The sequence below is a fragment of the Crocodylus porosus genome, unplaced genomic scaffold (assembly GCF_001723895.1).
Source record: "Crocodylus porosus isolate Cpor-Errol unplaced genomic scaffold, CroPor_comp1, whole genome shotgun sequence".
Lineage (NCBI taxonomy): Eukaryota > Metazoa > Chordata > Crocodylia > Crocodylidae > Crocodylus > Crocodylus porosus.
Genome location: NW_017728913.1, coordinates 3,273,474 through 3,286,155, shown reverse-complemented (window position 1 = coordinate 3,286,155; position 12,682 = coordinate 3,273,474). Strand labels below are relative to the sequence as shown.

The 12,682-nt window shown below is 44.6% G+C and overlaps 1 protein-coding gene across 1 annotated transcript in view; it reads left to right on the top strand.

Moving 5' to 3' along the window:
* The window catches only part of MGAT4D (MGAT4 family member D), a 78,812-nt gene that overhangs the window by 23,801 nt on the left and 42,329 nt on the right, over positions 1 to 12,682 (top strand). The gene's annotated exons all lie outside the window — the stretch shown is intronic.

Below are 12,682 nucleotides of genomic sequence, written 5' to 3'. Positions count from 1 at the left end.
CCCGGGGTAGCCTCCACCCCAATCTCTCCTGCCACGACTTCGCTTGTTCCTTCAGTGGTCCAACTACTGGGGCTCACCTGGCGTCTGGGATCTCTAGACGGCAGTCTTCCGCGAGGCTCCAACCTCCCCTATACCTTGCCCTGATACCCAGCCTTGACGAGTCGCTGATATCTCTCGGCCCGACCCTTGCCTGTTGGTGTTCTGGACACTCCAGTAGATACGTACGAGGTCTGACCCAACTCCCCAAATCTGAGTTATAACTTTAGGGGCCTACACGGTTGTCTCGACTTCCTCTAAGGCGATACCTTTCCCCTGATTGAGCAAACTCTAGGGCCCTATGCGACAGGCCTTCTGACCCCTCCAGAAGTGGGAAACAGAAAGAAACAAAAGAAGAAACACTATTAATACCAGTACATTTCTGACTACACACAAAATGGGCTAGCTGAGCCCCGAGAATTCTATCTGGCCCTGTCCTGAGTACACATACGTCTGGCAGTTACACACTCCTTTTCACCCTGCAGACCCCCTGCATGTTATCTGGACCCTTAATGGTCCCTCTAGTTCCGCCCACTCTGTGTCCCCCGCCGGGCAGCTCTATACAGTTGGAGCTTGTCTTCTGCAGCCCCTCTCGCTGCTTAGGCTCTCCGATCCCCGCCTGGGTTTGCTTCTGGAGCCTTCCCAAACCCAAACCGATCCCACCTGGGTTGAACACTCAAGTTCCTTCACTCTTTCCTCTTCTTTGTGGCAATCTCTGTTGTCAGCTTCTTCGCTCTAAATCCTGGGATCTTCTCCCTCGACTCCTTCGTCTGAGTGAGATGTATCCGCCTTCTCTCTCTCCATGCCAATGCTGGCGTCCTCTCTCCAGCGGGCTTCAAGGCAGCCTTCTGCCCCGTGAAAGGCAGTCCTGGCTCCTTTTACCCCTAATTGAGGTTCCAGGAATACCTTCCCTGTTGACTCTCCTCGTGGTCTTCCCTCCTCCTCTCCTTTGCCCGTGCCACTTCTTATCCTCCTGCGCTGGCTCCGTCTGCTCCTCCCCACAGCTGGCCACAGTTTTAAAAAGACGTGGCTATCAAGCCACGCGGGTCCCGCTGCCACTTCTGGTTTCACCACAGCATCGGCTGCAGGTAAGGGATTCTCCGTTTTTGTCTCCCTCTCCTTGCTTTCCCTGGTATGTTCTGGCATCCGGGGTTCCCCTTTGGCCCCTCGGGGTCTGTCCCCTGTATCCTCTCTGTGACCAGTACTTTTATAATTTTTTAGATACAGATCTGAAAGACTGTTATAAAGCCAAGATCACACAGAAGTCCAATTTCCCAGGCTCTGGGATAAACATTAAAAAATTACTTGTGTGGGAGGGGCAATTGTAATGTGTTTTTTGTTCTTTTTGTTTATAAATAAGAGGTCCTGCCTGCTCTGCTTTGCATTCGATCCTTTAAATATTCTCCATAAAGGGGAAGGGATTTTTCATCAGACTAAAGAGGCTAGGCCTATTCAGTTTAGATACTTGAGGTGGCCCATGATAAGGGTTTACAAAATACTAAATGGTGAAAAGAGAGCAGGTAGGGATTTATTTTTTACTGTCTCTCAGAATACTAGAAATAGGGGACATAAAATGAAACTAGTAGGTAGGAAGTTCTTTTCCTCAGTTTGTGTGATTTAAAGTGTGGAACTCATTGCCACAAGATGTTGGAAGCTGACAGTAACTAGATTCAGAAAGGGACTGGACAGATTCTTGGAGGAAAGGTGCATCAGTAGCTATCAAATGTGGGAATTAGGGGTACAGCCTCTAAAACAGAACTTCTTAGGCCTTAAATGCTGGAGGCTGTAGGTGACGGTGTAAAAACTCCTGGTCATACCCTGTTCACTCTCTTTCTCTCAGCATCCACTCTTTGCCACTGCGTGACAGAGGGGTTTTTTTTCCACCTTTGTTTAGCTTCTGAAACTGTACAGGGTGTGGCCTTGGCACTTCCTTGCGTAGACCACATCCATAGCAGCCACAGTCTTGCGCTTGGCATGCTCTATGTAGGTGATGGCATCACAGATCACATTCTCCAGCTCCAGGAATACCTTCAGCACCCCATGAGTCTGCTTGTAGATGAGGCTAGAGATGCGTTTCATGCTGCCACACTGAGCCAGGAGGCAGATACCTGGCTTGGTGATGCCCTGTGGCTCTTGGTGCCACCATTTCCCCAAGCTCTTACTGCCCTTGTCTCAACCAGACATGTTAGCAGAACTTCCACTCCAAGCTCAGGATACTGGGAAAGATGAACCTGTAGTCTGACCTAGTAAATGGCACCTCTTTCGCTCTTATGAAAAAGAGAAAAATAGTGTAAAAAGGTTGGCTTGGAGGTCTAATAGGTATGGCAGTAGATGATGAGTGTGAACTTCAATTATAGGGCAGGAAGCAACTTGCATCTTCACTAATCTTCTCCAGTTTATGTTCTCCTCAAAATATACTTAGCATTTAAAAATAATTTGTTTAAATAATTTACCCACAGCATATCAGCTGGCTTTGAACTAAATGCAGCTGCTTAAATTTCACAAGGGATTTTTCCTAAAAACTGAGAGGAAATCCCTACTTTTTATTATAAACCATTAATTTATTAAATGTATCAGTTATCAATATGAATCTTTATTAAAATTAATTGAGGAGAATGTTTTTATTCTGATCAGTGTGAAAATAACTCTTTATGAGTACCAAAAACTTTCTTTGTTTTAATGTCTTGAATCCAAAAGGTAACACATTTATACATTAGACATGTACCCAAGCTGCAACATGTGGAGCTAAGTCTACATGATACAAAGGTTAGAGTGTTTGGCATCTAATTAAATAACGTATTTCAAAAGTTATAGTCAACTGGACAACATAGATCTATATCCAGATTAACATTGACTTTTCTCTCAAATTCAGAGATGCGGTTCAGGCCCAAATCTAATTTACATATGCATCATAACTGCTCTCTGATCTACATCCTACGCTTTGATTCATGAAAGTATTATGCAACTTCTAGCATGTGAACAGTCTGACTGCAACAGGCTTTCAGAAAATTTTATGCAACTATTTAAAGTTTTTTTAGGGCTTTGTTACATATTGAAATCTAGGTGGCTCCTGGAACTCTTTACCCCTGGATTGTCCACACATTAACATCTGAAATTAGTTTTAAGTATACTTCAGGCAACTTAAAGTTATGCTACTCTGGGGCAGGTTTATCTCTGATCTGTGTTACTCAGCTCATGTTCCATTAATGTGTAGCCATTCACCACAGATGATCCACCCAAGTTGCAGTCCTCCAGCATCCCAGGATGCACAGTCCCTTCCCCCACCCCACTGTTCTGTGTGGATAAACTTTCTACCTCTTGAACTCTACTGCCCAGGGGATGGTTTTGGCACCAAGCCAACTTCCCCTCCCACTTCTAGACGTGTGACCTTCCAACCCCCAGGGGTGCAACCCCGTGCAAACAGCCTGCAGAGCACATGCTGGCTAGCCATATCACAGGGCATGGACAAGTCCAGGAGTGGAGTCTAGGGGAGACTGGAGGAGGAAACAAGGTAGGGGGCTGGATTTATCTCCCCATGAGCTGGGGCTTCCTTCCCAGGGCAGGTGCTATAACTTCCTTCAATAGCATCTTCCGTCACTGTTCCCACCTTCTAGCCACTCCAGGAAGCACAATCGGCACCCCCCCACACCCACTCCCAAATCCCAATTTATTAAAACATGAGACCTTCTTCAATTTACATCCTCCCTATTTTTTAATTCTTTTCCCCGCTTTTTTAATCCTTCAGTTGCTGACTTCCTTCATTTTGCCACCCTTCCCCCAGCCCCACTTCCTTTTCACCTCCCATTTCATTACCTATCACCTCCTATTCTCCTGGGTTCATGTTCCTACCCCCCATAACCCATCTCTCACACACAGCCCCATCTAGGGCAGGGATAAAAGCCTTTCCTGGCTCACCTACCCTGTAATGACCACTCACAGCTGTAGCATCTAGACAGGCCCTTGCTCACCAGCCCTCTGGTGCAGGGGTGTCCAACCTTTTTTGAATGTTGGGCTGGATCATGAACTTCTTATCACCTAGTGGGCTGGTGAGTCATATTCAAAGACCTCACAGGAAGCGGTATCACATCAGGAGGTGATGTCATGTGACCATTGAAGTTGCAGGAAGTGACAGTAAAATAGGTCTGGACACCCGGGCATACAGCACCAGGTAGAGGAAGCCGTGGAGGAGCAGCTAGCTGTTGGCCTCCAGCAGCAGCAATGAGGAGGAGGACGAAGAGAAGCAGCACCTCAGGACACTGCTCGGCTCCATGGGGAACAAGGAGCCAGGTCTTCACACACAGCCAAGCGCACGCAGCCTGCCTCCCTCCTCGCCCCCAGCTCCCAAGGAGGAGGAGGGAGGTATGAGTGTGACCTTGTGCTTCCCCCTCACAAGTGCACGCATGTGTGTGGCACCCCCACGGGGGCTCCTTAGCATCCTGCCCAGGGATGCGGCCCCACTGACAGCCAGGCAACCATGTTTAATGCTCACACATTCATCCCCACACTGGACCGCGCCACCCTACCCACGCCACCCCTTCCCCGCCGATGCAGTGCAGAACGCCGCCCCGGCGCAGAGCTTAAAGGAGCCACGTGATGGGTACGGAGGGGGCGGGCGGGCACCTTGGCCCAGACCCTGGGACCTACCTGGTGCAAGCTCACTTGCCCCAGCCTCCATGGCTGCGGTCGGAGGAGCTGAGAGAAGGACACTGCTACTCCTGGGGAGAGGGCCAGCAGTCACTGGGCAGCCAACTGCCTCATAGTCCATGTTCACTGGTCACCTGCTGGGGAGCTGGGGGAGGAACAAGGGGTGGGAATGAAAGCAAACAGTGTTTACTTTTTGTTTCTTGTCGCAGCACCGCAGGCCTCAGAAAACAGCTTGGCAGGCTGCATGGCAGCCTGCACAAGTTCTAGTGTCATCACACTTTTGCGGGTGAGGGACAGTGGGCGAAGGTTTTTAGCCTGAAGGTTTTTAACTGCTCCAAACTGCACTGCTCAAATGTTGATTAGTGTTAATGCTAGCTTGAAAGTGCAGTGTCCTTATATTAAGGGACATGTCAAATACTAGTCTTGTTGAAGGTCAATTCTGTTGAAGGTAAAAGTTGTATATGCTGTTCTCTAATGGCTGACCTATAAACAGCTAGGACAAGGACTGTGGTTTCTTTTGTCTTTTTAGTGTTGAGCGTGTTGCTTTTTTTTAGCCAATTATAAGTAGGGACCTACTTAATTTGCAGCTTCCCACATTTCACAGAAACCACAAAATCTGGGACTGTCCATGAAATCTCTGAAATCAACCAAAACCAAAACGTAATAAAATGATGGCTCCCCAGTGGGAGCCAGTGGTCCTTGCTGCCAGGAAGTGAAGGCACTGGCTGGCAGGGCAGCACAAAGGGTAGCCAGCAATCAAGGCTGCCCCCTTGTTGTCCCTCTTCTCCTCTCTGAGTCCTCTTCACCAATTAGCACTGGGGGTAGGGGCCTCTCTGCCAGTTGGTGCCAAGGGGCATGAAATGACTGTGGAATTAAAATTTTACGTCACAATCAACCTGCAAAAATTAGTAAGTCCTCCTGTGATTTATGTAAACCTCAAACCTCAAGATAGTTCATGTACAGTTAAGCAATCAAGTCAGAAATGACTAGAGTGAATTGAGCACAGTGTGTGTGTGTATTATGGCATAGACTTTTATTATGTGATCACTTACTATTTCTCAAATAAATAAGTCATCCAAATCTAACAACTTCATGATCTGCTAAAACAATATGATGGTTTTCTCAGGCTCAAAAGATGTACCCATATCAAAAATCAAATACAAAATGGCCAAATTTCAAAAAATATTCTAGATGTATATACTGCTAAAACTATACCTATATTGTACAACTCCCTCTTTTACTATTAAAAACACAATCAGACTTTGCTACATGGAAACTCTTAAAAACATAAATCAAATTTCTATGATGATAACAAGCCTAAATTCAATTTAGACTGTAAGATCATTGGGGCAGTGCCATCTTTTTGTAATGTATTTGTACCTCTGTTCATTGCCACAATGCATATGGCAGAAACACCTGTTAGAAATTCAGTTGTCTAAATGGGAATTATACATTCATGTAATATCACTTAAAAGTAGTGACACAATAGCTTGATTCTATACAGTTTCACCCTGGATATATACCAGCAGGGCTTTGGAACAAAACAAACTTAATTTTTTCAAGTTCCACACATACTCCCAAGGCCAGAACATTAAAATATCTTTCTTTCTGCCCCTATCCCTATGTTGGTAAATGAAACCCAGCCAGCTGTGGACCTTCTAACCCTGATAAAAATTTAACCAATAGTCTGCATTCATAATGCACTTTTTCTAGTTTTTTAAAGTGCGTAGGAGTGCTCTGATAATAATATTTTGTTTAAAATTCATACTTGTCTTGAATGGTGCTCTTGTATTTAGAATTGTTGTTAGACCTACTGCTGCATTTTCATTTTATAAAGTACTGTTATGTTAATTTAGTCGCTCAGTAAATTTATCATTTGCTTTATTCCAGTTTGTCAACTTAGCCTTGCCCTTTGCTCTTCTCTGACTTGTTTGTTCATTTCTCAGGTTAATGTGTGTGCATCGTGACATAAGTGATAGATAACATTTTTATTTCTTGATTGATTGTCCTTGGCATATTGTGGTTGGCTGTCAGTTACATCTTGAAGAACACTCCTTGCTTCCCAAGGGTGTTCTGTAAGGCAGAGAACGCTGTAACGCCAGTCTCCAAATCCTGTTTGATCTACTGATATAAATTGATGAAAAGTCCCACCACGCAACTCTAGAAAAAGGGCATAAAGATTAAAAATCAAGGGGAGGCAAGGAACATTATTCTTTAGACTATACAATTTCATTTTTAATAAGGGAAGTGAATAAAATGTAATACTATATCTTACTTTGACTATGGTGTTCGTTCTTCATCCATTATAAACAGTAACACTGAACTACACCAGTCTCTGTCCAAAATGCTCTTGAAAAGGTATATTCTTGCTTGTGGGGCTGCCCAATCATTAATTATTCCTGGTTTCTAAAATGAGTTCGTTATAATCCGTTGTGAACTCAGTAGCAATTTACCATATTATTTTGCATGGTGTTGACACTGCATACTGGGAATAGAGGGAGAAAATCAACACATTCTTGATTGCTAAAAAGCTTTTACTTTCCCTCTGAATCTCCATTTCACATCTCTTCACTGAAACCTGAAAAAATGAACTAGTTATCTGGCTTTGGTTGTAAGCCTGACATATATTAAGGAGACAAGTCACCAGATCTGGTAAGCAGTGGCTGATTTTTATTTTGATTACAAGGGATAAAATCCTTTACTTTATCATTTGGAAAAATATTATTCTAATCTTCCTAGCTGCATGAGGCTAAATCAACAAGTTAACCATCTATTTTTGCCACTAAACATGACTTCATAAACGGAACACTCTCCTCTAAATACTGGGGAGTTGCAACTGAATAGCCCATGTGTTATCCCATTATACTTGATGTAACTATTAGTTTTAAACTGCAGATAGTACTGCATTTTTTGATATTGCTAGACTGCAGCCAGTGGGGCACTGGCTAATAATATCAGTTTTGGGTTAATTAGCTCTATGAAACGTTATTTTTCTTTTTAAAAATGGTCTTGTTGTGAATTAAAGTCAGGATTTTTAATATTTCTGGTTATTTCTTTCCTTTAAAAGTAGCACCTTTGTTTCTGTGAATTATTTTTAAATGGACTTTGTTTTGTAGACTGTGGAAATGGGAATGTTTTGTGTTCTTCTGCTTCTGCCATGGCAATTAACTAACAAATGCTAGTCCCAGAGCTGTGATAACAGCAGCTAATGATGTTGTTGCACAGAGGATCGGTCTGCATCTGAAATAGCTTTTGAACCCAAAGTGGAATTAAATAACTTTGGCCTTAGTCTTTCAGTACTTGAGCATGCAAGAATCCCAGTTGTGTGCGCAAATGTATACAGGAGATGATCTAAGATATTTTGTTGCTCTTTAATTTTATCAGAAATCCTACTTGTATTTAATTTAGCCTGTTTGAGCTGTTGTACAAAGATCAAGAGGACTACTTATATTTATAAATGTAAATATGGGCATAAGCATTTGGTGCCATATTAGTTTTGGGCCATATTCACAACTAGCAGCTTAATCAATCTGAATGCTGGACACTGCAATGGTGGAGTGGATGGAGCATCCCACAGGAGTGTGGGGGGATCCCCAGCACACTCAGTGGCAGACCTGAAAGTGGACCAGAAGCACTCCGGGGTCCACCATAGAGTGCACAGGGAACCCTCCCCCTCAACCCTCCAGCTCGGCAACTGGTGCATCCTGGATCTGGCGGGGTACCCAGGGTCTCCCCATGGCTGATCGCCAAGCCAGGCAGACATGGGGAGGGGAAGAAAGTGTCCGGTGCACTCCTGGGTCCACCACTAAGCACATGGGGGGCTCCCTCTGTGCTCCTGTGGGACGCTCCATCCGCCCCACCATTGCAGCGTTCACGAGCCACACCTGGTACCTCAAGGTATGTAGAAAAAACATTTAAAACTGTGTCTGTGGCTGAATTGCTGATTCTCTGGATCAGCATTGAATCTTCAGATTTGGATTCAGATGAATCGAATCACTGTCCCCCGATTTGGGCCAAATCTGAATCAAATATGGGCCATTTTGTACACCCCTAGTAATTACCACTTTCCAGCACAGACTTGATTAATTAATTGAGTCTGCTCCAATGCACCGTAATTACAGTGTGTCAGAGCAGCCTTGCTGCTTATGTATAGATGCCCTTTATGCCTGAAAGTTGGTCCAATAAAAGATATCACAAAGAAACCCTCATCTCTCAGATGTCCTGGACCATTATAACTATACCAACACTGTGTCTCCTCTGTTTGTTAGGGCAGTTTTGAGACAATCTCTTGTCAAAGCTGCCTATGAACCAGTGGGTCTGGAAAATAGAAGACTACCCAGTGCAATGGAATTATCTACTGCATCCACTCTTCTCAGCATATGGGCCATCTTTGGGGCACAACCAGAAATCTAGCCTAGAGTATATTATATAGGTGTAATGGGCAAGAGTCTGAGTAGATCCTTTGAAATTAATTATTTTTTTCCTAGCAGAGAATTGGTGTGAAATTCAGGCAAATGAAACTGTGTCAAACCTTAAATATACAAATCTGGAATTTGTTAAACAAATGAATTTTATTTTCCTAGAAGGATAAACTATTCCCATTCTTGGAGCTCAAGTTTTATGCTTACAGTGATCAAAGTTGCACGGATACCCTTTAAAATCTTAGTCCTAAATCTAGAAATGTACACCAGCAGAATATAGGTGCTAAAGTTCAGGAGTGTGATCCACAGAACCCCTGACTAACTACATAGCTGCTTGAAAGTTTGTAGGTGCCTAAGCTTTAGCCAGTAAAGTTCCATAAGCACGTGAGGTTTCATAGTTTCATAGTTTCATAGTAGTTAGAGTCGGAAGGGACCTAGGTAGATCATCTAGTCCGACCCCCTGCCTTGGCAGGAAAGAGCACCGGGGTCAGATGACCCCGGCAAGGTTCTGCTACTGTGTATGCCCAGAACAGCTGACATCTTGATGGAACTTAATGCCTTTGTGTCTGTTATGTATAAGTTTGGGTTTTTCACACTGGGTGCTCCTATATCTTAACTCTCCTTAATTCATCAGATTTGCTCAGAGTATTACTAATGCATACTAGGAGCAGTCAATTTCCAATATTGTGGCAACTTTCATTCAAAACCTAGCCAGAGGAGAAGGATCTGGTAGAGCCTGTTTCTTACACAGTAGCCTAGTGGCTACAGTACTTAATCAGGTAAGCTCTATGTACACCTTGGTCTGAAGGGCTTCAAAGCTACATCTCCCACTTCTCAGGAGAGTGTGATGGCCACCAAAACTGCATACACACTTTCAAATCATCTGGGAGAATTCTCCTGGTTTTGTTTTCCTGGTAGAAAAACTTACCCAGAGACACCTGAACAGATATTTGAATGCTGAGCTCCTGAGGAGTAGAATTTCCAGTGCTGATGCTGCACAGCCAGTGAAGGATTTGTGATAAACACTTAACAACTGTTTAACTAGGATGGCCATTCAGAGGTTACCAGTTAGGTTTTGACTCTTGAAATTAGTGCTATTCCTTATGGTAATGTGTTTCAATTACTTTGTGTTACTGTGGTCAAACACTTATAGATTCATGGATTGTAAAGGGCTGGAACGGACCTTGCAGGATCGCCGGATCCAGCCCCCCTGCACTAGGCAGGAAAGACAACTGGGGTTAGGTGACCCCAGCGAAGTGACTGTCCGGTCTTCTCCTGAAGATTTCCAGGGGCACCACCTCTGGAGGGAGTTTATTCCACAGTCTGGACACCCTAAGTATGAAAAAGATTTTCCTAGTATTAAGCCTGAAATGGTCTTCCAGGAGTTTGTGGCCATTACTTCTGTTTTTCCCCAAGGGTGCCCTGCTGAACAGTTGTTCACTGAACACTAGATGTATTCTCCAATGTAGTGGTAAGCTGCTACCAAGTCCCCTTTCAGCCTTCTTCTTTTTAGGCTGAAGAGACCCAGGTTCCTCAGCCTTTCTTTGTATGGCTTGCTTTGTAAATTGCTAATCATACAGGTGGCTCTTCTCTGGACTTTCTCAAGCTTTTCCACATCCTTATTTAAGTGCGGCACCCAGAACTGGATGCAGTACTCCAGCTGTGGTCTTACCAAAGCTGAGTAAAGCTGAAGAATCACTTTCTTCATTTTGCTTGAGATGCATCAGTTGATGCATGCCAGAGTAGTGTTTGCCCTGCTGGCTACAGCATCTTGCTGATGGCTCATGTTCACGCTATGTTCTATTATTACCCCTACGTCCCTTTCAGTTGTGGTGCTAATCAATTTGGTGCCACTGAGCCTGTAAGTACATTGGGGATTGTCTGTCTCCACATGGAGCACTTTATACTTCTCAGTTGTTGAACTTCATCTGGTCTGGTCCGCCCAACTTGCCAGCCTGTCTAGGTCCACCTGTATCTGCAGCCTTTTTTCAAGCGTGACCACGATTCCCCATAACTTGGTGTCATCCGCAAACTTGGCCAGTGAGCTCTTCACCTCCATATCCAAATAATTGATAAAGATGTTAAAACGTACTGGACCAAGCATGGACCCCTGAGGGTCACCACTGGTCACTTCTCACCAGGATGACATGGATCCGTTCATTAGAACTCTCTGGGTCCTACCCTGCAGCCAGCTTCCTACTCACCTATCAAGCAGTTAAGCCCGCAATCCTCTAATTTTCCCATGAGAACATCATGGGTTTCCAGATCAAACGTCTAGGTATACAATGTTGACCTCCACTCTCTCATCCACGTGAAGAGTTACCTGGTTATAGAAGGAGATGAAATTGGTAAGACAAAGACCTGCCCACGACAAAGTTATGATAGCCATCATTCAGAATCCTACCTTCTGCAAGTGTATTGCACATAGACTCCTTGATGAATTTTTCCAGGATTTTCCCTGGGATAGAAGTTAGGCTAACTGGTTGCCAGGGTTCCCTCTCCTCCCCTTCTGGAAGATAGGCAACATTGGTCCTCTTTCAGTCTTCAAGGACCTCCTTTAAGTCAGTGCTTTCCTTTTTGCTTCAACAAAAATGTGGAATCTGGCCTTGCAATCCTGTCTCTATACAAGGTTACCCATAGTTTCTTCCAGCCTTTAGAAAATGGAGGATGTACGCATGATGGAGGCACTTCTGTGCCAAGGCCTTTAATGCATTCTTTACGTTCTCTGCTCAGCTGAAGCAGTAGTATTGAAACACATCCTGTTTATGTTAGCCCTCTCCTGTAACCTATCCAGATCTTGCTGCAATCTTTGCCTCCCTACTAGCGTGCTCACCTCACCCCAAATTTTGGTATCATCAGTGAATTTAAACAGGTTGCATTTCACCCCATTGTCCAAATCGCTGATGAAGAAATTGAACAGCACAGGCCCGAGGACTGAGCCCTGGGGGACTCCACTGCCCACCTCCCCCCAGGTTGAATATGACCCGTCCACCACCACCCTCTGAGTACAAACCTTGAGCCAATCTGCAATCCATCTGGCTGTGTAGGCATCAGTGCCACAGTTGCCTAGTTTTTTAATGAGGATGGGGTGGGAGATGGTGTCAAAGGCCTTGCTGAAGTCCAGAAAGACTACGCCCACAGCGACACCTGCATCCATTGCCTTTGTGACCTGATCATAAAAGGCAATCAGGTTGGTCTGGCATGACCTCCCCCTAATGAAACCATGCTGGTTGCCCTTGAGCATCATCCCTGAAGCCAGCCTATCACAGATTATAGAGCTTCAACAGAAGGGATGGAGAATTTCCGAACCCTTGCCTATAACCTGAAGGTAGGAGCAAGGAAGGAAGGTGCTCACCTAGAAGGTAGGAGTTGTGTGTTTGAAACCCCTCAGGCTGTGAAGGCATTTAAACCTGGTTTCCCAGTTCCTGGAGAAGTGCTGTAGATACTAGGCTATTACATAAAAGGTGGGCACCACCACCTCCTTCTCCTTTAAAAGAAGAGTGATCCAGTTATCAGAACACCAAGGAATGACTTAGGTGCCTAAACTTAGGAAGGTGTTTTGGGCTGTGAGTCCATTTCAG